Here is a 26,920-nt window from a genome sequence, read left to right as displayed (position 1 = left end):
TCACCTCGGGATGTCTCCGGCGTGTATCGGGAGCCGAGACGACTGCCTGTGGTAGTTAGGCCCAACACTGGCAGGCTGTGGACCCCATGTTGGCTCCAGATGGTTGAACCAACGCGTTTCAGTGGTTCTACGGCCCTGCGGTCTCCATTCTACTTCGCAACCATTGGTATGCGTAACTCACTGCAATTCAGCCCACACCTGGTTGTAACTTGTGCTCAGAATATCACACAAAACTAACTTTCCCTATCCTAGATGGTAGTACCACTACAACAGTACGACATTGCCTGCAGCACCTCTGCTGGGCTCGTGACGATATCTGTTGAAGCATAGACGACTGGGAAACCGTTCCCATTTCATTGGTTACAGCTGACTGCAGGGTTCGAATTTGGCACAGACCTCACAAAGCCATGGACCCAAATTGTAAACAAGGCAACGTACAAGCTGGTGCTGGCTCCATAATGGTGTTGGCTGTATTTACACGGAATGAGCTGGGTCTTCTGATCCAACCAAAGCAATCATTTATTCGAAATGGTTGTGTCTGGCTACTTGGAGACCACTTCCAGCCGTTGATTGACTTCATGTTCCCAAACAACGATGGAATTTTTATGGCTGACAATGCACCATTATTGCATAATGAATAATTAAATTTTTAATTGAATACTTCATACAATCCCAACTGTGCCGTTATTCTTATTGTATGAAATGGTTTTGATAAACAGAATTAATGAACCTTTTCTCTTTTATGTTTGTCAAAAGCCACAGCTAATTTTTCTCAGGGCGCTATCACCAACAATAGCATACATATCCCAACGTGAGGATATCAGTCCTACTCAGGATGGATTAAAGATCGTTTCTTTAATATTACAAGATAGTACATTTAAACAAAGCATAGTTACTTTTTCGGTGGGGCTGGATTCTGCAAGATAGCTGCCTATGTGCAATGGCAGCATAAGCATTAATTGATTTCGTTATTAATAAAAAAAACTCTACCTCTGGCCTAATATGAATTGCAAAATACTACAAGACGCCGTTTTCAGATTATTAAAATTATTCTTTTTGTACTTTCAGTATTATATGACTGTTGGAAGAACTTATATAATTTTTGCTACAATAATGAGCCAACACAAAAACGGCCAGGGCAACATTTAATTATCACACACTGACTCATATACAGGACAGGTACTCGCTACTGACAAAACACGCACTACCATTATTAATCTCATATATATATATATATGTATATATATATAGCACAATTATATTTCTACTAGAAATAATTGTATCAGTTACAGACCATGAACAATTAACGTCCGTCAGCGAGAACAGCAGAATCGATAAGATCATGAAGCAAAAAAAAAAAACACTCATTCTTCCTCTACGAAAGAACACAGAGAGTAATGTTTGTAGTTCTGATAGCTCAGATAACGTTTCTCCGTTCTGAAGTCTCTAGAATTTTTTCCTACCATTTTTTTTTCTACCGGAGGCAATGCTATACCACGTCACCGGGCAACACTTGTTAGTGACTTATTTGAAGAACATTGTGGGCAATTCGAGTGAATGATTTGACCACCCACATTGCCCGTCATGAGTCCCATCGAACAGCTATCGGATCTAATCGAGAGGCACGTTGTACGACAAACGTCTGCACCGGCAACACTTCGGCAATTACGGACGGCTATAGAGGCAGCATTACTCAGGGGCTTTGCAACGACTTGTTACGTGCATGCCACGTCGAGCTACGTGCTGCACGTCACGCAAAAGGAGATCTCACTCGATTTTAGGTGGTGTCCCATGACTTTTATCACCTCAGTGTATATATTAAAAAAAAAGTATGCAGTCTACATATATGCGTCTGCATGTAACGTGTAAAAATCTGAAGCCAGTCAGTCAAGTACTCTTAGAGATTTTTGATGACTTTGAACGATGACTTGCCTTTATACAATAGTGTAGCTATCCTCATTCGTTCTGATCGACTAGTTATGTCGTTGTTGCAGTTTCTCTGGTTCATTCAGAAACAATTCATGTAACATGTGATTCTCGAGTTTCTCCCGGCGTATTTGATAATCCAAATATCCACGGGTATGCTGCCGGTCTATAGTGTCCAACGGGCACAATATTTCGGCGATCATACATGTGGCCATCATCAGGTGAACTGACGGACTGAGCTCCTGTGGACGTGCCGGCACGGAGATCCGTACGCTATGGCTGCTCAGAGGGAACTGGGTTCGGTCGCGGCGGCGGCCGATTTAAATACCCTCCGCCCGCGGCGCGCTCCCTCCGCCGTCCGCGCCCCGCGCCACGGTCGCGCGGTGGAACAGATTGCGACGGCGTCTGAGATGACGTCGGAGTGATGGCTCTGTCCGCCGTGGTCGTCACAACTATACGTTTGCTCGATTTACTCTTGATTAACCCGATCGCTGGTTCCCAAGCCTTGCTAAGATTATAGCCACAGTCACGGTTTATGAGGTCGTCATTGGTGCGAATTTCGGTGGCCTCTCTAACAACGCTGTCCCATTATCTCGCCATCTGTACCATATCCTCGTGCGGTCCTACTCCATGGCGTGATTTTCCGACAAACAATGTTCGGCAACCGCCGACTTGCTCGGATACATCGGTCGAGTGTGCCTCTGGTGTTCACGGCATCGATCCTCGACGGTACGCATCGTCTGACCAATATACGACTTGCCACATTGACACGGAATCTGGTACACGCCGGCCTTCCTCAAACCGAGGTCATCTTTGGCGCTCCCCACCAGTGCACGAGTTTTATTTGGAGGACAAAACACAGTTCCGACCCGGTGTTTCTTCAGAATGCGGGCGATTTTCCCCGAGAGTGCGCCTGTGTATGGAATAAATGCAGTGCCTACCTCCTCCCTCGTGACTTCATTCATCTCAACAGGTTGTGCTGCAGTGGTTGGGCGGAGAGCACGTTGAATCTGCCACTCTGAGTACCCATTTTTTCGAAATACAGTTCTCAGATGTTCCAATTCCTGGGGTAGACTCTCTGCGTCAGAGATAGTGCGCGCCCTATGTACTAGAGTTTTAAGTACCCCATTCCTCTGTGAAGGGTGGTGGCAGCTGTCTGCGTGCAAATACAGATCAGTGTGCGTTGTCTTCCGATACACCCCATGACCTAGGGTGCCGTCAGCCCTTCACTTGAGCAAGACGTCAAGGAAAGGTAATTTACCCTCCGTTTCAGTCTCCATAGTGAATCTGATGTTGGCGTGTAGCATTATATTTACAATATAAAAGTAAAACTAAGACTGAAGAGTGTATCGAATAAATTTTCTTCCGTCTTGCTTATTAGTGCGATCTTACGAATACAGCAGTAGGGGGGCAGTTCTATTCACCGATCGTAATGTTATTTTATCTTCTTTCTCCATCATTTTTGTTTTAACACAATGACTCTATGATCCTAACGTATCAGATACGGATAACTTCCGACATGCACTACCCACCCGGTTAACCGAGCACGCTAAAGCACAGCTTCCAGGATAGGGGAGTCGAACCCGCCCCATGTCAGTTTCGCGACGCGCGCTAATGACGAGGGCTGCTAAGCTTTTTATTAGCAGAATACCAGAAACTGTACAATTATTCCACTTTATGAATCACAAATAATTTCTAACCTTCACATTTTCATACAAACAAAGCAATTAACTGGGTGTTTGCGTAATTACTGATTCGTGGCTGGCTTATGTTATGCTTACAAGGGAACCTCCCCATCGCACCCCCCTCAGATTTAGTTATAAATTGACACAGTGGATAGGCGTTGAAAAACTGAACACAGATCAATCGAGAAAACAGGAAGAAGTTGTGTGGAACTATGAAAAAAATTAGCAAAATATACAAACTGAGTAGTCCATGAGCAAGGTAGGCAACATCAAGGACAGTCTGAACTCGGCAGCGCCGTGGTCCCGTGGTTAGCGTGAGCAGCTGCGGAACGAGAGGTCCTTGGTTCAAGTCTTTCCTCGAGTGAAAATTTTACTTTCTTTATTTTCGCAAAGTTACGATCTGTCCGTTCATTCATTGACGTCTCTGTTCACTGTAATAAGTTAAGTGTCTGTGTTTTGCGACCGCACCGCAAAACCGTGCGATTAGTAGACGAAAGGACGTGCCTCTCCAATCGGAACCGAAAACATTTGATCGCAAGGTCATAGGTCAACCGATTCCTCCACAGGAAAACACGTCTGATATATTCTTTACGACACTGGTGACGGCATGTGCGTCACATGACAGCAATATGTTGTCGACCCATGTAACGTGCACACTTGGCGTATGGGTAAAAAGATTCTTCTACCTTACCCGATTTACGTTTTCTTGTGGATGTGATAATCACTCCCAAAAAAGTGATGAAAACATAAGAGTTTGTCACATAAACCGCATCAAATGAATGCAACAGTTTCACAGTCGCACAGTTTTCCCTGTGCTCTGTCAAAACATATGTTTTTTACGTTTTCAAATGTTTCCGTGCGTGGACCGTCAAATCCTGTATATGTCCAAGCAAATCTGAACATGTCCTGGAATTTTGGAGGGCGAAGTTGATTGAGTGCCTGAACTTTGATAATTATCTGAAAATAAAAATTAAACTTTTCACTCGAGAGAAGACTTGAACCAAGGACTTGTCGTTCCGCAGCTGCTCACGCTAACCACGGGACCACGGCGCTCGTAAGCTAACACGCTCCTTGATGTTGCCTACCTTGCGCATGGACCACTCAGTTTGTATATTTTGCTTATTTTTTTCATAGTTCCACACAACTTCTTCCTCTTTTCTCGATTGATCTGTGTTCAGTTTTTCAAGGCCTATCCCTGTGCCAACTTATAACTAAATCTGTGGGGGGTGCGATGGGGAGGTTCCCTTGTTAGCATCAAACCTTGGTTGCTATTCTGTGATTAGTCCTCCGCGGTTATCAAGATTGTGCTGTTACCCTCTGTCTCTGAGAGTCGCAGCAGCAGCAGCAGCAGCAGCATGTATCGGTATTCGCACCCTTGTACTATCTTTGACCTAGCGCTTATAGTTTCCGCCTGTGCCGTGTACGGGTGGTTGGTCGGTTGGCGTGGAGCAGCGAGGAAGTCTCCGTGGTGTGTGTCTGGCCGGGGCCGCTGGTGGCGTCCACGCATGGTCGGAGTGTGTGGTGCTGTTCCCATTGCTACGAGGCCCGTGGTTCACTGATCCTGGACACGAAAGTTGAATCTTTACTTAATATACCAGCCACCCCCAACTGTTCACATCGTGGCGTTTGAATTTCGTTGTGGGCTGTTGCGACATTCCTGCGAGCAACAATGTGTGTTTTCAAGTCGGCGAAATTCTAGCCGCACTCTCCTGTGGAGTTTAAATCAACTTGATTATTTCTGAATTGAAGTGCACCAGCGGAATCTTCTGCCTCGTGGCCATTAACGCTCCGGTTACCTGCCCTGGCCGTTGATGTAAATTCAGGCAGTGTATTTTCCTGGTCATGTTGTGGCTGTCCAGCATGGCGTGTAGTTTGAGAGATGAATGTGTAATTCGTTGTGGGCGCCGATACCTTCTGTGTTGTTCCATTGAACTCCCTGTTGTGTGCTGGTCGGGTGGTTCAAAAATGGTTCAAATGGCTCTGAGCACTATGGGACTTAACATCTGTGGTCATCAGTCCCCTAGAACTTAGAACTCCTTAAACCTAACTAACCTAGGGACATCACACACATCCATGCCCGAGGCAGGATTCGAACCTGCGACCGTAGCGGTCACGCGGATCCAGACTGAAGCGCCTAGAACCGCACGGCCACACCGGCTGGCGCTGGTCGGATGGAGTGGAAGTTATCCTGTCGCTCGGTCCGTTGACTGTCTGTCGGTTGGGTTGCCGTCAGACTAAGAATTGTTTGGCCGACTGCCTGTCTCACCTAAGCAAGTGTCAGTGTTTGAATTCCAGGGTGACCCCTGGAAACTTCTGAGCGCCGTTTGATGTGCTGCCTTTTCTTATTTGTCTTTGTTGTTTGTTTATGTATTGCTTCTAGCCGATTTTAAATTAAAGTTGTTTTGTCCTTAAGGCGTGAGATTGTTTAGGCCTTCAGCCTGATTTAAAGAAATTTTAGGATATGGCCTTCTGCCTTCTAAAATTCAAATTCATGTTTTGAGTCTTAAGTGATTGGCCTTCAGCCGGTTTTAAATTGGTTTGGCCTTGAGACGTGAGATGGAATGGCGCATTTAGCCGGTAATTAAGTTCTAAAATTAATGTTTGGCTTCCTCTGTTTTTAATGTTTTCTTTACTCTTGCCGGCCACTGTGGCCGAGCCGTTCTAGGCGCTTTAGTGCGGAACCGCGCTGCTGCTACAGACGCAGGTTCGAATCCTGCCTCGGGCATGGATGTGTGTGGTCTCCTTAGGTTGGTTAGATTTGAGTAGTTCTAAGTTCTAGGGGACTGATGACCTCAGCTGTTAAGTCCCATAGTGCTCAGAGCCATTTGTAGCATTTCTTCTTTACTCTTGTAATGTTTGTCAAATCAATATAGTAGTACGTTCGAATGCAACTGAAAGCCACTCATTTTGGCCCCTTTCTACAAATTAAACTTTCTGTCCTGTCATGCGGGTATAGCAGGGATCTCAATAACAATAGCCACAGATTGTTTATTAAGTCCTTAACTTCGCCCGCCATCCAAGTTACGCGCCATCTGAAGATCTCCGAAGTGCTTCGTTTGCCTTTTCGTTTAGCAGTTATCTCTCTGCTGGTTATTAATACTTTTCAAATAATGGAGTGATAGCCTGCTATTGAGAGATGCTTTAACTATGCAAGTAAATATGTTGCTTAGTTTCTGTGATATTAATAGCTGAAGTTATCGTTTTGGAACGCAACTTCGAACGCAGCAGCCAATCGAGGAGAAGGACTACAATTTAGGCTGTCTTCCTCACAATACCCATATCGAACAAACCATCTTTCACCGGTACCCCACTCCAAATTACGTAACGTTCCTACAGCTGCCTTCTGCTATAAGATCATCTCCTTGTACCTTGGGCCAGAAATATTGCAATACCTATTCTGTTCATCTATTCTGCTTGCCTGGTATCAAAACCTGAAGATCCCTTCCTCACTTTTCCTGGCTATAACATTTTATTGTTCATCACCTCTGCTTGTCACGCCCTCTCCTTACTTATGCATATATCTTACACTACAGCTTATACATGTACCGTTACATTTAGCACAAGACGCAATTGCTGTTCACTTTCAGCTTCACAGCTTCGTCATCAGTTAATCGTATTATTTATTTATTTTATTGTATTTCCCGCATTTTCTGTCTTTGGTGAACATTAACAGTCCTTCACGCATGCCAAAAACTCCTGAAGCTGCTACAGTTCGGACTCATGACCATAGATGTTAAGTCCCATAGTGCTCAGAGTCATTTTGCTACAGTTCGTAGTACCACAATAATAAACTGAGAAATACGACTTCATTCGCATTCTGAATGTGCTTCTTCACTCGACATACACACCACACGAGTTTTTCGCAGTGTCTTTTTTACATGCCAGCCTTTTGGTGGCGCTGCTGTAGCGAAGTTGCAGAAATACTTTCGTGGCTCATTACCTTGGACTTGGATTATTTCTTGTAATGACAAGACTTCTTTCGATCAAAATGCGGTGTACCCTGTGGATGGATGACAGCGGTACGTCACGATTCTACAACTTATTCAACTGGGGCTATGGTTGCAATATTGGAAAGCGATATATAGATACATTACACTCATTTGCGCGAAATTACTAATCTATACTTATCGAGCCGATATACCGGTAAGATCGATATTTTGTGGCGACATAATCGGGTAATATAATATTATCGTCATCTTTTAACTCATAACAAAGAAAACTAACTCTACGTTCTTTTTAATATTGAAATATTTACCACATAGGAACGGTACATAAGGGTATTTTTTAATTTCTTACGGAAATTTTGACTGTTATCAATTACGTATTTTCATAACTTCCTCTCGCCCGAAATTAAAGTTGGTAGAAATGTTTGAAATGTAATTCTCGGGACCTGTTCTGTTTGTGTTATACGTTCATCTCTGTGTGTTTATGTTAATATTAGTCCATACTCTTAGCTGAGTGGCTAGCGCGTTTCACTACCGTGCAATGGACCCGAGTTCGGTTCCCGACTGGGTCAGAGATATTCTCCGCTCAGGGACCGGGAGTTATGTTGTCCCCATCATCATTTCATCATCATCGACACTCAAGTCGCCCAATGTGACGTCACCTGAATTGTCTTGGAACTCGGCGGCCGAACTTTAAGTGGGGACTCCCGGCCATCAGTACCATACGATCACATTTTTTATATTAGTATTTCCGAGTGTGAACACGGAAAGAAGGAAATGCCCCTCAAAAGTGATCTTCGGAAGGATCTAAAATGAAACGATACTAAAAGTGCGAATTTGCCAACGGCCTTGCCGCAGTGGTAACACCGGTTCCCGTCAGCTCAACGAAGTTAAGCGCTGTCGGGCTGGGCTGGCACTTGGATGGGTGACCATCCGGTCTGCCGAGCGCTGTTGGGAAGCGGGGTGCACTCAGCGCTTGTGAGGCAAACTGAGGAGCTGCTTGACTGAGAAGTAGCGGCTCCGGTCTCGGAAACTGTCGTACGGCCGGGAGAGCGGTGTGCTGACCACATGCCCCTCCATATCCCCATCCAGTGACGCCAGTGGGTGAGGACGACACGGCGGCCGGTCGGTGTCTGGGCCTTCATGGCCTGTTCGGGAGGGGAGAGAGAGAGAGAGAGAGAGAGAGAGAGAGAGAGAAGTGCGCGAAATTCTTGTGGGGACGTACTTGGAACCTCTGGTAATACCACAAACTTAAAAGCTATCTGACAACTTTTGATCAGAGACACACGGCTATGGGCCCCGTCAATGAAACTGATGTCAAAATCAAACCCTGATAATGTTAATACAGAAAGAAAACGTCTCTGTTCCACTTCTAGGCCAGCCAGTAGTTGCTTCGATTTCATCAGCTACTTGTTATTCAAATCCGTGTGAAGCGATTTATACTTAGACAAGTATATTCAGAATAGAACACGCCTTCAAATTCATGTTTTTAAGATATATAGAAAATAAGTTTTGAAACTGACAGTTTTTTCATTTTTATTATCTCCGTTTTCAATGTGTTATCTTTATGTCTGTATTTTTTCATCTTCTGTAGTGCTATAACGTTTTTTCCTGAAATTTCTGTATGTATGAAACACTGAAGAACATAATTTGGTTTTCTTAATTTTTAATTGTTCATAAATCCCACTCCTTTTGTGAAAAACGACATTCTGTTTGCGGAGAAGGTATTGTAAGGTTGTATTTTTTACTGCATCACTTTTTATGATTCCAAAAAATCACGACACTGAACTGCGTTAACTGGATTTTATTAGTACTACCGGTTTCGGCCGAACTCCGTCATCTGGTACGAAAATCACTTAAAACATTTCATTTATCGTGAATATTGAAATACAAAGCATGAAACACTAATAAAAAAACCTCATTCATAGCCACCCACTTAATGCAGTTCTGTGTCAAGACTTTTTTGAGACATATATCGCCTGCTGAAAATTGCCTAAAAAACCTAACACATTTTTATGATGCAACCAGTACAGGTTTAGCATCTTCAGATGCTACTGGCAGCTTTTGATGAACAGGTGTTCGTAGGTTGTCAACGCATGAACACATGTTCTTCAAATGCTGCCCACACCATCTGAAGATGGCCTATGATGGCCGAAACCGGTTATGACTGTATTATAAAAAAGTGATGAAGTCAAAAATAAAAAATAGTACCTAAAACACGCACCTCAGTTTTGACTGACACGTGCAGTCATAAGTTGCAATCTGAATCATTAAAGGAAATTTTTCGGGACTGCCAGCATGCTGGAGTAGCTTGGGTCAGCAACTTCTGTTAATCATTGGAACGAGAAACCCGTCCACCGTCGCAAATTGTTACTTTTCATTCATTCGATGACTAATTTCGGGACGAGACCCGTATTCAGATCATCATAATGTAATCGAAAATGGCAATTCTGAAGATGTCAAGAATGTGCAATGAACATTTACAGTGCAGGTTATATGTATGCACCATGTAACCTGCCTAGTTGTCGAATATAGGGTGTTTAGGAAACCTGCTTTCTCGGATCGCTAGACATAATTCAAACAAATCATATTAACGAGTTTTATTACGCGAAGTAAATGACAATACTTAACTTTGAGATTTACATAGATGTGCCGCAAGCTTAGGGCGACAAACAAAATAAGCAAGTTGAAACTTCCTGGCAGATTAAAACTGTGTGCCCGACCGAGACTCGAACTCGGACCTTTGCCTTTCGCGGGCAAGTGCTCTACCAACTGAGCTACCGAAGCACGACTCACGCCCGGTACTCACAGCTTTACTTCTGCCAGTATCTCGTCTCCCACCTTCCAAACTTTACAGAAGCTCTCCTGCGAAACTTGCAGAACTAGCACTCCTGAAAGAAAGGATATTGCGGAGACATGGCTTAGCCACAGCCTGGGGGATGTTCCCAGAATGAGATTTTCACTCTGCAGCGGAGTGTGCGCTGATATGAAACTTACTGGCAGATTAAAACTGTGTGCCCGACCGAGACTCGAACTCGGGACCTTTGCCTTTCGCGGGCAAGTGCTCTACCAACTGGGGTACCGAAGCAGGAGAGCTTCTGTAAAGTTTGGAAGGTAGGAGACGAGATACTGGCAGAAGTAAAGCTGTGAGTACCGGGCGTGAGTCGTGCTTCGGTAGCTCAGTTGGTAGAGCACTTGCCCGCGAAAGGCAAAGGTCCCGAGTTCGAGTCTCGGTCGGGCACACAGTTTTAATCTGCCAGGAAGTTTCAGATCAGCGCACACTCCGCTGCAGAGTGAAAATCTCATTCTAAAATCAGCAAGTTTCTTCCGTACAGACAATGCTACGCAGTACAAGCGAAATGACTAGCCTCGAAGCTATTGTAGAACTGGGCAGCGGCTAGTCGCTCGCGGCGCTTATGTCCTCTTCGCATAGAGCCCGCTGCTGTCGCGTTGTCGTCCTGGAGAGAGGCCGGTGTGCGATTGGCTGACGTCTTGTAACCTCTCAACACAAAAAGTGTAATTAAATACTCACATTTACCATAACCCCCCAACAGAAAAATTTCGTTCAAGTTCCCAGCAGAAACATTTCTTTCCAATAATAAAATTTCAAGTTTTAATGCGACCTTCCATTAAAGACTGACTGCATATCGAGATTAATAAGTTTTGACGTCAGCAGCGCTGCGTCATGACCCTGTGAAATCATCCTGAATAAACTGAAAAACTCTTACCTCACAATGATGCCAACGGATAACGCTATCTTATCTATATACCTGCTCGTACAAGAAATTTTTGGCACAGCCCAATTCAGTGCTGGCCACTAGATTTTCATTTGTAAGAAAACAACTGATTTTCTTTTGCTTAATCAACATGAGTATGCAGAGGAAAAATTCGTAAAATCTTTAAACTCAGATAAACGACTGGCAAAAGTTTTCTTCAGAACAAAAGTTATTATTGAAACATTTCTGCAAGGAATTACATGGGACTTTTAACATTACAACTATGGTTGAAAGCTTCCCGTCTCCTATATATCTCTTTTGTTACGCAACCTTCCCTTCTACAATAACCTATGAAACCTTCCCTTAGGATTTCTATCTCTTGCTTAACAATAACAAATGAAATCTTCCCTTTGAAATTATTTCTCTTTGTCAATCTTCGCATGCAAATTTAAATGCTGCTTATTAAAAGTTATTTTCTGATTATTTCGACGAAACATAGAATGTGTCGTCGTCTTGGCCCTGAGTCGTTACCTGCAATAACCCAAAACTGTTCCTTACCTTTTTTTACTGTTACTGGATCGCCATCTGACTGCTGCATCAAACTGCGACATGAATATACTTACTCTGTTTTACGATACTCTATTAGCTGCTGGTGGGCTGTGCTAATTAGTGGCTGTATTTATTACCAAAGCTGACGTTATTCTTTAATTAATTTGACTGAAGTTACGTAATTCATAGTTACACTTTTTCTTTACAACAATAAAATTTTTGCAAAGTCTTACGTTGATGCTTTTTAGGATGGATTATAATCAGTAATGCAACATTGTTGGAAATATTTACTGTTGGTAATGAAATGATTTTACAAACGTTGAAATGGGACTTACTTTTTACAACAATCTTACAACTAGCATTGCGCAAACATACCTTCAATAGTCTTGAGTTTCGCAAAGAAAATAATTCAATAATATTAGTTCCTCTTACGATAATAGTTAGCTGATGTCTCTGTACATCCGTTTATAATCTCTTGTAAGTCATAGCTGGTGGCTGGCAGGCACACCGCTCCTCTCAACCTCTCGCTTCAGACCTGCTACCGACTCGCTTCACATCTCGCTTACTACTGACTCCCTACGAACGCTAAAGTGCGGTCTCTCCTGCCAACAATGCTTTCTGGTGCAGACAATCCCCGCTACCATTACAAAATGTATCAATGCGCGGTCTTCCCGCTCTTTTCTTAAAGTATATCCATACGCGGTCTCTCCCGCTCTTTTTTAAAATTATATCAATGTGCGGTCTCTCCTGCCAACAATATTTTGGTGGAGACATTCCCTGCTACCATAATTATTTTAAACATGACAAACATTAATTATTCCTACTTAGTCCTATTAATAAAATATAAACATCTTTGATTAATTGTGGTTTGACAATAGAAATACACACGTCTTACATGGTTAAATCAGTTGTGGCAATTAACATATGCGCGCAGCAACAAAGAACAATAATATATTTTTATTGCCTTATACCGCATCGCTCAGGCACTGCCATCGTTCTGCACGACCGGCCCAGCACAAGTCAACCGCTGCACCGCCCTGTCCGAACTCCATTACTCAAGCGCTCTGTGCGAGCTACAAAACACGACTGCTCTCTGCGACCTACTAAACTCGACTTACTGCCAACACTGCTCTGACCTGCGATTCTATTGTAGCATAGATATTCCATATCGCGGGCAGCGCGTGAACGATCCATCGAAATCACATCTGCTCAAGTGCGCTAGCGAATAGTAATGAACCCCTTACAGTCTTCTTCACAGCTCTAATCTCTCGTTTCCGACTGGCGTGCAGGAGCTTGACTTCACGCCATAACACACTGTAAATGTTCATAGCACATTCTTCACGTCTTCAGAATTGCCATTATCGATTATGTCACGGCGATTTGAAAATGCGTCTCGGCGCGAAACAATCCATCGAATGAATAAAAAGTAAAAAATTGTCACTTTGGACTGGTTTTTCGTTCTACTACTTTTTTTTTTGGCACTGATACATCGAAATTCATTACTTTTCATTCGATTAGTTGTCAATATCGATATGTTCAGACTGTATTCGATTATGTGGAATATCGACATTTATAGGTCCATGTCCCATGCCTAACTGTGGCGTAAGGACACTTTAACAAGTGTTCGTTACTCGTGTGTGTGAAGTTCGCTTGCGCGTTTAATTGCTCGCTGGAAGCCGCTAGGTTCCACTCTGCGTGCTGCGCGCCCGCTGCTCTCGCGGGGCGAAAACAGCCAGATAAATCGCCGCCGGGTTATCTCGGACGCGCTGGCGGAATTATAAACCCATACGTCTCCGACACGGGGCATTTCCCGCTGCCGTCTCTCTTACGCCCTCCGCTCCTTGGCTCGCCTCACCCCTACCCTTCTCCCTAGCCTAGAACGATGAGCTATCGCGCCACACCGCATTTATAAATCCGCCGACTCTCCGCAAAACGACTGCTAGAAGGGGACGCGAAGAGATTCGAACGCTGCCAAGACCACCAGCGTCTCATATCTCTCTCTCTCTCTCTCTCTCTCTCTCTCTCTCTCTCTCTCTGCTTCTCGTCTTCTTTCCCCCTCCCTCCGCCCCCTGCCGCCACCTCCACTTGCTTATATCTTGGCGCCACGCCTAATGCTGCCGAAAATTGGACTCGATTTATCATCCCGGCCACCAGACGCCTACAAAGTACCAGTCACCGCGCACAGTACGTTTCAAAAGTATCAACAAGACGCGTCCAACTTAACCCACTTATCTTTACCTTCATACAGCTATACCAGAATATGCTACTGTCAAATCATAGCTACTTAGACCTCTCATACGTAGTTGTTGTTATGGTCTTCAGTCCTGAGACTGGTTTGATGCAGCTCTCCATGCTACGCTATCCTGTGCAAGCTTCTTCATCTCCCAGTACTTACTGCAACCTACATCCTTCTGAATCTGCTAAGTGTATTTATGCCTTGGTCTCGCTCTACAATTTTTATCCTCCACGCTGCCCTCCAATGCTAAATTTGTGATCCCCTGATGCTTCAGAACATGTCCTTATCAAGTTGTGCCACAATCTCCTCTTCTCCCCTATTCTATTCAATACCCCCTCATTAGTTATGTGATCTACCCATCTAATCTTCAGCATTCTTCTGTAGCACCACATTTCGAAAGCCTCTATTCTCTTCTTGTCCAAACTATTTACCGTCCATGTTTCACTTCCATACATGGCTACACTCCATACAAATACTTTTAAAAACGACTTCCTGACACTTAAATCTATACTCAATGTTAACAAATTTCTCTTCTTCAGAAACGATCCCCCCATGAACCATGGACCTTGCCGTTGGTGGGGAGGCTTGCGTGCCTCAGCGATACAGATAGCCGTACCGTAGGTGCAACCACAACGGAGGGGTATCTGTTGAGAGGCCAGACAAACGTGTGGTTCCTGAAGAGGGGCAGCAGCCTTTTCAGTAGTTGCAAGGGCAACAGTCTGGATGATTGACTGATCTGGCCTTGTAACAATAACCAAAACGGCCTTGCTGTGCTGGTACTGCGAACGGCTGAAAGCAAGGGGAAACTACAGCCGTAATTTTTCCCGAGGGCATGCAGCTTTACTGTATGATTACATGATGATGGCGTCCTCTTGGGTAAAATATTCCGGAGGTAAAATAGTCCCCCATTCGGATCTCCGGGCGGGGACTACTCAAGAGGATGTCGTTATCAGGAGAAAGAAAACTGGCGTTCTACGGATCGGAGCGTGGAATGTCAGATCCCTTAATCGGGGAGGTAGGTTAGAACATTTAAAAAGGGAAATGGATAGGTTGAAGTTAGATATAGTGGGAATTAGTGAAGTTCGGTGGCAGGAGGAACAAGACTTCTGGTCAGGTGACTACAGGGTTATAAACACAAAATCAAATAGGGGTAATGCAGGAGTAGGTTTAATAATGAATAGGAAAATAGGAATGCGGGTAAGCTGCTACAAACAGCATAGTGAACGCATTATTGTGGCCAAGATAGATACGAAGCCCACGCCTACTACAGTAGTACAAGTTTATATGCCAACTACCTCTGCAGATGACGAAGAAATTGAAGAAATGTATGATGAAATAAAAGAAATTATTCAGATTGTGAAGGGAGACGAAAATTTAATAGTCATGGGTGACTGGAATTCGAGTGTAGGAAAAGGGAGAGAAGGAAACATAGTAGGTGAATATGGATTGGGGGACAGAAATGAAAGAGGAAGCCGCCTGGTCGAATTTTGCACAGAGCACAACATAATCATAACTAACACTTGGTTTAAGAATCATGAAAGAAGGTTGTATACATGGAAGAACCCTGGAGATACTAAAAGGTATCAGATAGATTATATAATGGTAAGACAGAGATTTAGGAACCAGGTTTTAAATTGTAAGACATTTCCAGGGGCAGATGTGGACTCTGACCACAATCTATTGGTTATGACCTGTAGATTAAAACTGAAGAAACTGCAAAAAGGTGGGAATTTAAGGAGATGGGACCTGGATAAACTAAAAGAACCAGAGGTTGTACAGAGATTCAGGGAGAGCATAAGGGAGCAATTGACAGGAATGGGGGAAATAAATACAGTAGAAGAAGAATGGGTAACTTTGAGGGATGAAGTAGTGAAGGCAGCAGAGGATCAAGTAGGTAAAAAGACGAGGGCTAGTAGAAATCCTTGGGTAACAGAAGAAATATTGAATTTAATTGATGAAAGGAGAAAATATAAAAATGCAGTAAGTGAAACAGGCAAAATGGAATACAAACGTCTCAAAAATGAGATCGACAGGAAGTGCAAAATGGCTAAGCAGGGATGGCTAGAGCACAAATGTAAGGATGTAGAGGCCTATCTCACTAGGGGTAAGATAGATACCGCCTACAGGAAAATTAAAGAGACCTTTGGAGATAAGAGAACAACTTGTATGAATATCAAGAGCTCAGATGGAAACCCAGTTCTAAGCAAAGAAGGGAAAGCAGAAAGGTGGAAGGAGTATATAGAGGGTCTATACAAGGGCGATGTACTTGAGGACAATATTACGGAAATGGAAGAGGATGTAGATGAAGATGAAATGGGAGATATGATACTGCGTGAAGAGTTTGACAGAGCACTGAAAGACCTGAGTCGAAACAAGGCCCCCGGAGTAGACAATATTCCATTGGAACTACTGACGGCCGTGGGAGAGCCAGTTCTGACAAAACTCTACCATCTGGTGAGCAAGATGTATGAAACAGGCGAAATACCCTCAGACTTCAAGAAGAATATAATAATTCCAATCCCAAAGAAAGCAGGTGTTGACAGATGTGAAAATTACCGAACTATCAGCTTAATAAGTCACAGCTGCAAAATACTAACACGAATTCTTTACAGACGAATGGAAAAACTAGTAGATGCCAACCTCGGGGAAGATCAGTTTGGATTCCGTAGAAACACTGGAACACGTGAGGCAATACTGACCTTACGACTTATCTTAGAAGAAAGATTAAGGAAAGGCAAACCTACGTTTCTAGCGTTTGTAGACTTAGAGAAAGCTTTTGACAATGTTGACTGGAATACTCTCTTTCAAATTCTAAAGGTGGCAGGGATAAAATACAGGGAGCGAAAGGCTATTTACAATTTGTACAGAAACCAGATGGCAGTTATAAGAGTCGAGGGACATGAAAGGGAAGCAGTGGTTGGGAAGGGAGTAAGACAGGGTTGTAGCCTCTCCCCGATGTTGTTCAATCTGTATATTGAGCAAGCAGTAAAGGAAACAAAAGAAAAATTCGGAGTAGGTATTAAAATTCATGGAGAAGAAATAAAAACTTTGAGGTTCGCCGATGACATTGTAATTCTGTCAGAGACAGCAAAGGACTTGCAAGAGCAGTTGAATGAAATGGACAGTGTCTTGAAAGGAGGATATAAGATGAACATCAACAAAAGCAAAACAAGGATAATGGAATGTAGTCTTATTAAGTCGGGTGATGCTGAGGGAATTAGATTGGGAAATGAGGCACTTAAAGTAGTAAAGGAGTTTTGCTATTTGGGGAGCAAAATAACTGATGATGGTCGAAGTAGAGAGGATATAAAATGTAGGCTGGCAATGGCAAGGAAAGCGTTTCTGAAGAAGAGAAATTTGTTAACATCCAGTATTGATTTAAGTGTCAGGAAGTCATTTCTGAAAGTATTCGTATGGAGTGTAGCCATGTATGGAAGTGAAACATGGACGATAAATAGTTTGAACAAGAAGAGAATAGAAGCTTTCGAAATGTGGTGCTACAGAAGAATGCTGAAGATTAGATGGGTAGATCACATAACTAATGAGGAAGTATTGAATAGGATAGGGGAGAAGAGAAGTTTGTGGCACAACTTGACCAGAAGAAGGGATCGGTTGGTAGGACATGTTCTGAGGCATCAAGGGATCACCAATTTAGTATTGGAGGGCAGCGTGGAGGGTAAAAATCGTAGAGGGAGACCGAGAGATGAATACACTAAGCAGATTCAGAAGGATGTAGGTTGCAGTAGGTACTGGGAGATGAAAAAGCTTGCACAGGATAGAGTAGCATGGAGAGCTGCATCAAACCAGTCTCAGGACTGAAGACCACAACAACAACAACAGAAACGATTTCCTTGCCATTGCCAGTATATATTTTATATCCTCTCTACTTCGACTATCATCAGTTATTTTGCTCCCCAAATAGCAAAACTCCTTTACTACTTTAATTGTCTCATTTCCTAATCTAATTCCCTCAGCATCACCTGACTTAATTTGACTACATTCCATTATCCTCGTTTTGCTTTTGTTGATGTTCATCTTATATCCTCCTTTCAAGACACTGTCAATTCCGTTCAGCTGCTCTTCCATACGTAGTGGTTAACTATATTTTCTCTCTTTCGTTAAATTCTGCTCTTTAGCGTCTTTTTAGTATAGGTAGGGAAACGACTACGGATGTGAGTCCGCACACAAAATAACATTATAAAGTTCTTCTTAGCGTCCCGTAACTGAATCGGTAAAATCGAAACTCTTATAGGACCACTTTATTGTCATTCTCTATGTCTGTCTGGTCCGCCCCTCGTGGTCTCGCGGTAGCGTTCTCGCTTCCCGAGAACGGGGTCCCGGGCTCGATTCCCGGCGGGGTCACGAATTTTTTCTGTCTCGAGATGACTGGGTGGTGTTGTGTCGTCTTCATCATCATCATTCATTCCCATTACGGTCGGAGGAAGGCAACGGCAAACCACCTCCATTAGGACCTTGCCTAGTAAGGCGGTGCGGGTCTCCCGCATCGTTCCCCTACGCTCTGTAAAGAAGCATGGGACTTCATTTTTCATTTCATGTCTGTCTGACCGTCGGACTATCAAAAATTCTGTTCGTCCGGAACGGCTAGACGTATCAAATTAAAATTTACGCCACAAACTAACGTCGATGGTCCCTTGGTGGTGTAAGAAATTGAAGGTTCGAAGTCAATGTAATCAAAATATACGGCCGTTTGTCACGTATTTTGATACGGCGAAACTCGCTCATCAAAACCTATAATCTACAGGGTGTTTCCGTAAGAGCGTGCACAAATTTAACACGAGATAGAGGACGCTCCGCTGAACATTTAAGGAAGGCAACCTGGAGTCGCAGAAGCCAGCTTAGGGAGATAGTAGGAATAAAATCACGTTACTGTGTCCTTTTTTATTTACATTAGTTAATTGCAAATTCCACCATTCACACAATGAACCTATCACTTATATTCTATCTTACAAAATCCTAACAATTGGCAACCAATGCTGTACAATCGCAATAGTCATGAGATGTTCAATTCGCTCTTTTAATAGAACATGTTACGCGTATCGGGATTACACCCATTTTCAGACATCTGTTACAGAAAAAGTACAAAACATAAGTGAACAGCACGTTCAACACGTCTCAACGTTACAGAAAATGAGGTCGGACCATATGAGTTACATACCAGAAAGTTCAAATCCTTCCTAACCAACCAGGCGTACAGCCTTAACAACTCAAAGTGTTTAATAACATATGACTGTAACTGCGACACAAGCAGTCTTGAAGCAAAGCGTATACTGACGCTATACAAGTCGACTAGCAGCGAAGCGCCCTCGGTAGGTGGCGCTGCATGGTCATGTGCTCCATGCGTTCACACGTAATTTAATAATAATATACTCAGCATGTGACATCTAACAGGCTGTAATTACGACTAGCAACTGGAATAGCACTTCCGTACATGTTGACACTAAAGGATATTAAAAAAAAATTTAAGAACTCCAAAATTTTTACATTGCCATACTATACCTATAGCCGGTTCTGCCACACTAAGCACCACTCAAACCATATGTCAATATGGAATGAACAATGTGGGGGGGGGGGGGGGGGGAGAGTTACTTCATTAATGAACCTCTCAACCTCCCATATCTATAAAAGAATACCACCAAATTAAATATAACCAACATTATCCGTCATAAACTAAGACCCTCTGATCAGCTCGCGTTCGCAAAACGTTTTAGGCGCCATCTGTTAAAGCGAACGGCAACCACATCCGCCTATCGAATTACTGCCGAGTGATACTCATCGACGATGATTGCCCAAATAGAAGCCTTCAAACAACAACTTACACCCCTCTACCACATGGAAAAAGTTTAATGGTGAGAGGATGAGCATTTCCATAAAATCCCAAAAACACACACGTGGGTTATACCTCATACATTCCTTAGATAGTGGCACGGCAATTGCCCGAGTCCTACCTATGCTATCCGGATACTGGAGAGATCTACAGTTTAAAAAAAAAAAACGTTAAAAGTGTTAAAACTTTTAAAGTCTAAAATTAGTAAAAATAAACCATTGTCACCAATGACCACTCAAAGGGTATGGTGGTGTCAATTGCGTAACCTATCTACCCATCTAACTTTCTCCATATGACGTTATACTAGCCAACCACTCAGCAAAAAACGTAGCCTACCATACATTAGGGAGGTTGAAAGGTTCATTAATGAAGTAACTCCCCTCCCTCCCTCCCCCCCCCCCCCCATTATTGATTTTATATAGACATATCGTTTAAGTTGTGCTTAGGGCCACTACCGGCTACAGGTATAGCATGGCAATGTAAAAATTTTGGAGTTTTTAAATTTTTTAAAATATCCTTTAGTGTCAACGTGTACGGAAGTGCTATTCCGGTTGCTAGTCGTAATTACAGCCTGTTAGATGTCACATGCTGAGTATATTATTATTAAATTACGTGTGAACGCATGGAGCACACGACTATGCAGCGCCCCCTACCGATGGCGCTTCGCTGCTAGTTGACTTGTTTGGCGTCAGTGTAGACTCTGCTTCAAAACTGCTTGTGTCGCAGCTGTAGGCATGTGTTATTGGGCACTTTCTTTGAGTTGTCAAGTCTGTGCACCTGGTTTAACCAACCAGGCGTACAGACTTGACTACTCAAAGGTGTTGAAGTTTCTGGTACGTAACCCTTATGATCTGACCTCGTTATCTGTAACGTTGAGACGTGTTGAATGTGTTGTTCACTTATGTTTTGTACTTTTGTGTAACAGATGTCTGAAGGTGAGTCTAATCCCGAAACGCGTAACAAAGTTGGCTCTGAGCACTATGGGACTTAACATCTGAGGTCATCAGTCACCTAGAACTTAGAACTACTTAAACCTTACTAACCTAAGGACATCTCACACATCCATGCCCGTGTCAGGATTCGAACCTGCGACCGTTGCGGTCGGGCCGTTCTAGACTGAAGCGCCCAGAACCGCTCGGCCACACCGGCCGGCAAACGCGTAACATGTTCTGACAAGAGCCAATTGAACATCTCATGACCTTATTGCGGTTGTACAGCATTGGTTGCCAATTATTAACATAAAAATGGTCGCAGGCGTCAGACCGGATTTTATATCCTGTATATCTTACAAAATGTGCTGAAACTGACGTCCATCAACCTCAATGCAAGCATGACATCTGCGAACAAGATTGTGACCCAACCTGACAAATATCCCTGGTGTGTTTGAAATCACATCACAGGGAGCTACAATTCTGGCAACTAATTCCATCTCCGTATCCAATGGAGGCTCATATTCAAGTGACATCAGATACGCCCATAGGAAATAATAGAGAGGATTCAAGTTAGTGGACCTCACAGGCCTTGGAATAGGACCCCCCACCTCCTTTCCAATACAGCGACCACGGTAACGGAGATCCACACTGAAGTTGGGCGGTGCTCCCTCGTCTTGTATCCACATACTCTCTCCAACAGCCAAGTGTACTTTCTCCAACAACTCAGGTAGAGCTCTCTGCACGAACCTCGAGTACAGGTGGACATTCGGACGTGCAGGTAGATGACGTGGCCCTATGTCATCGTCACCTAGAATGCCGGCCCAGTCATTCACAGCAAAGCGTACTTAGTTTGACTCCACTGCAGTGTGAGACTTGTCCTCATCCCACACACGACTATTCCTGCGGTTCGAAATACCATCACGATGAAATGAGGCCTCGTCACTAAACAGCACGATTTGGAGGAAATCTGGTCGATCAATCCATCCGTTATAGGAACAGAAAGCTGGCTAAAGCGGGAGATAAATTCTGCCGAAATTTTTAGAGGCGCAAACCGTGTTCAGAAAGGATAGATTAAATAAAGTAGGAGGTGGTGTATTTGAGTCTGTTGGTAGTAGTTTATCTTGTAATGAAGTTGATATAGATAGTTCCTGCGAATTACTATGGGTAGAGGTTAGCCAACAGCTGTACCAAAATAATAATTGGCTCCTTCTACCGACCTCCCGACTCAGATGATACAATAGCTGAACGGTTCAAAACTTGAATCTAATTACAAATAAGTACCTCACTCATACAGTTCTAATTGGTGTTCAATCTACCCTCGATTTGTTGGCGGAAATACATGTTCATGCTCGGTGGTAGACAGAAAACATCTCCCAAAATTGTACTAAATGCTTTCTCAGAGAATTACTTTAATTAGTTCATGAGCCCACATGAATTGTAAATGTTTGCGAAAACACACTTGACCTCTTAGCCACAAATAATACTGATCTAATAGAGAGCGTCATGACGGATACAGGCATTAGTGAACACAAGGTCATTGTAGCGAAGCTCAAAACCATATCAACCAAAACAATTAAAAATAAACGCAAAATATATCTATTTAAAACAGCAGATAAAAATTCGTTTGATGCCTTCCTAAGAGAGACTGTCCATTCCTTACAAGCTAATTACTTATGTGTAGACCAGATATGACTCAAATTCAAAGATACAGTATCGAGAGCAATAGACAGATTCATACCGCATAAGTTAATAAGAGACGGGACTGACCCACCATGGTACACAAAACACGTCAGAACACTGTTGCAGATGTGACGAAAAAAGGATGCCAAATTCAGAAGAACGCAAAATCTCCATGACTGGCTAAGTTTCACGGAAGCTCGAAATTCAGTGCGGACGTCAATGCGAGATGTTATTAATAGTTTCCTCAATGAAATATTGTCTCAAAATATGGTAGAAAACCCAAGGCGATTCTGGTCGTATGTAAAGTACACCAGTGGCAAAAAAAAAAGTCAACACCGTCACTGCACGATAGCGATGGAAATGTTACCGATCATGGTGCCACTAAAGCGGAGTTACTAAACACAGCTTTCCGTAATTCCTTCACGAAAGGAGACGAAGTAAATATTCTACAATTCGAAATGGTTCAAATGGCTCTGAGCACTATGCGACTTAACTTCTGAGGTCATCAGTCGCCTAGAACTTAGAACTAATTAAACCCAACTAACCTAAGGACATCACACACATCCATGCCGAGGCAGGATTCCAACCTGCGACCGTAGCGGTCGCTCGAATCCAGACTGTAGCGCCTAGAACCGCACGGCCAGTCCGGCCGGCTCCACAATTCGAGACCACAACAGTTGTTAGCATGACTGACACAAAACTAGATATCTTAGGTGTTGCGAAACAACTTAAATCACTTAAGAAAGGCAAGTCTTCCGGTCCAGATGGTATACCAGTCAGGTTCCTTTCACAGTATGCAGACACAATAGCGCCTTTCTTAGCAATCATATACAACCGCTCACTTGGCGAAAGGTCTGTTCCTGAAGACTGGAAAGTATCACAGGTCACACCAATATTCGAGAAAGAAAACAGGAGTAATCCATTGAATTACAGGCCCATATCACTGACCGCAATTTCAAAAGTTCAAATGGCTCTGAGCGACTTAACTTCTGAGGTCATCAGTCGCTTGAACTACGAACTACGTAAACCTAACTAACCTAGGGACATCACACACATCCATGCCCGAGGCACGATTCGAACCTGCGACCGTAGCGGTCACGCAGTTCCAGACTGAAGCGGCTAGAACCGCTCGGCCACTCCGGCCGGCTGACCTCAATTTGCATTAGGATTTTGGATCATATACTGTACTCGAACATTATGAATGATCTTGAAGAATATGACTTACTGATACATAACCAACACGGATTTAGAAAATATCGTTCTCTTTATTGCCATGAAGTAATGAGTGCTGTCGACAAGGGATCTCAGATCGATTCCATATTCCTAGATTTCCAGAAGGCTTTTGATACCGTTCCTCACAAGCGACTATTAATCAGATTGCGTGCATATGGAGTATCGCCTCAGTTTTGTGACTGGATTCGTTATTTCCTCTCAGAGAGGTCACAGTTCGTAGTGATAGACGGTAAGTCATCGAGTAGAACAGAAGTGATATCTGGCGTTCCGCAAGATAGTGTCATAGGCCCTCTGCTGTTCCTGATTTACATAAATGATCTAGGTGATAATCTGAGCTGCCCCCTTAGATTATTTGCAGATGACGCTGTAATTTACCGTCTAGTAAAATCATCAGACGACCAATTTCAATTACAAAATGATCTAGAGAGAATTTCTGCATGGTGCGAAAAGTGGCAATTGGCACTAAACAAAGAAACGTGCGAGGTCATCCACATGGGTACTAAAAGAAATCCGGTAAATTTTGGATATACGATGAATCGCACAAATCTAAGGGCTGTCAATTCGACTAAATACCTAGGAATTACAATTGCGAGCCACTTAATTTGGAGAGACCACATAGATAATATTGTAGGGAGGGCGAAACGAAGACTGCGCTTTGTTGGCAGAACACTTAGAAGATGCGACAAACCCACTAAAGAGGCAGCCTACATTACACTTGTCCGTCCTCTGCTGGAATATTGCTGCGCGGTGCGAGATCCTTACCATGTAGGCATAACGGAGGACATCGAAAAAGTGCAAAGAAGGGCAGCTCGTTTCGTGTTATCGCGTAATAGGGTGAGAGTGTCACTGATATGATACGCGAGTTGGGGTGGCAGTCACTGAAACAAAGGCGGTTTTCTTTGCGGCGAGATCTATTTACGAAATTTCAATCACCAACTTTCTCTTCCGAATGCGAAAATATATTGTTGACATCCGCCTATGTAGGGAGGAATGATACTCATAATAAGAGAAATCAGAGCTCGAACGGAAATATTTAGGTGTTCCTTTTTCCACACGCGCCATTCGAGAGTGGAATGGTAGAGAAATAGTATGAAAATGGTTCGGTGAACCCTCTGCCAGGCACTTAAGTGTGAATTGCAGAGTAACCATGTAGATGTTGGTGCAACCAGTGACACAATGCGACCCCTGGAGCAAAATCCGTCACAAGTATTACACGGACTCCTTGTGGGTGATATGGGTGTAACTGTTGTTCTTGGAGTATTCGCACAGGTAAATAAACAACACAGTACGCTTAAACGCGTACGCTGGTTAGTTGTGAATAAGTTGAAAAATAGTAATGCAATACAAAGCGGCTTACTTTCATATCTGCTTAATCTGGCTTTTCTGAGCGGGCCGGAGTGGCCGCGCGGTTCTAGGCGCTACAGTCTGGAAGCGAGCGACCGCTACGGTCGCAGGTTCGAATCGTGCCTCGGGCACGGATGTGTGTGATGTCCTTAGGTTAGTTAGGTTTAATTAGTTCTAAGTTCTAGGCGACTGATGACGTCAGAAGTTAAAGTCGCATAGTACTCAGAGCCATTTGGCTTTTCTGACCCCTGGTTCCCTACCTCAAGTTGTTCAGTGGCGGATTCACCGTCCTGTGAAATTTTTGCATGCTCTTACGGAAACATCATGTATAGGATCCTCCCCGTTGACCTAGAATTACGAAATTTCCTAAGAAGCAAGGTTCCTCACAAAGGTACAGCAAAAATTCCAAACTTTGTTAATTTGTAATTATATCGCACGAGAAAAATTTTTCTCTTGTCATTTGTTATCAGGCTTCAAAGTTGAAATTAGAACGTTCTGGAAAGACTTGGAATTCGTGGAAACGATATCTTGCGAGTATCAATGCCGATAACAGGCAGAAATCTCGCTTCCCAGGATCGATGGACACACTACACACATAACTAAGTTTGTATGGAGCCTCGGAAACCGAATCCTTCCCGGACCGGGCCACATTTTTAGTTTCTAATTGGAAGGACGCGAGCCGAATAGAGTTCTGCTAACTCCGAGACGAAATGGAGTTTAGGAAGTTGGTACAGAACCCGCAGGCACAGCGCAGCTCCTGACACACAGGTGAAAAATCCTCCTTCCAGCGCTTTGATCCGCAGCTAATAAAAGGCTCCTGGCGCACTTTTTGAAAGAACCGCTCCGAGTAACTGAAATAAAAGTTCGCCATGTGCGAGTAGGAATCGAGCAGGCTGACGGTTCTTTACAAACTTAATTATGTGTATACAGACAGTTCATCCACTTCGAGAAATGAGAATCTCGAAAATTTTTGACTTACGACTCTTTTACTTGCAAGGTATCAGACCCAGGCATTCAAAGGGTTTAGAGAATATTAAAATTTGAATAATGTAAATGTGTCACAAAGCCATGCTGGAGACAGGCGGCCATTATTTACAACGATCTAAGTGCCCGCTCCTTCTCTCGCGTACACTGCAGGCCCTGCAGAGATATTTTGTTTGTTTTGTTGTTATTTAATCGAATTTTTAACTTGTTCACAAATTGCAACGCCTTCTAAGCTTCCCACGCTAATTACGGCGATATAAACATGGTCTTTTCCGAAAGTACTTCTGATCAAAAGCCGCTTCTGATAGCTGGCGTCAAAAGTTTATCTCAATCATGCCTTCTGCGTTCTTGTGGAGTAGACAACATTCCATTAGAACTACTCATAGCCTTGGGAGAGCCAGTCCTGACAAAACTCTACCATCTGGTGAGCAAGATGTATGAGACAGGCGAAATTCCCTCACACTTCAAGAAGAATATAATAATTCCAATCCCAAAGAAAGCAGGTGTTGACAGATGTGAAAATTACCGAACTATCAGTTTAATGTCACAGCTGCAAAATACTAACTCAAATTCTTTACAGACGGATGGAAAAACTGGTAGAAGCCGACCTCGGGGAAGATCAGTTTGGATTCCGTACAAATGTTGGAACATGTGAGGCAATACTGACCATTGACTTACCTTAGAAGAAAGAGTAAGGAAAGGAAAACCTACGTTTCGAGCATTTGTAAACTTACAGAAAGCTTTTGACAATGTTAACTGGAATACTCTGTTTCAAATTCTGAAGGTGGCCGGGGTATAAAACAGGGAGCGAAAGGCTATTTACAATTTGTACAGAAAGCAGATGGC

The sequence above is a fragment of the Schistocerca serialis genome, chromosome 11 (genome assembly GCF_023864345.2).
Source record: "Schistocerca serialis cubense isolate TAMUIC-IGC-003099 chromosome 11, iqSchSeri2.2, whole genome shotgun sequence".
NCBI lineage: Eukaryota > Metazoa > Arthropoda > Insecta > Orthoptera > Acrididae > Schistocerca > Schistocerca serialis.
Note: the sequence above shows the minus strand (reverse complement) of the source record.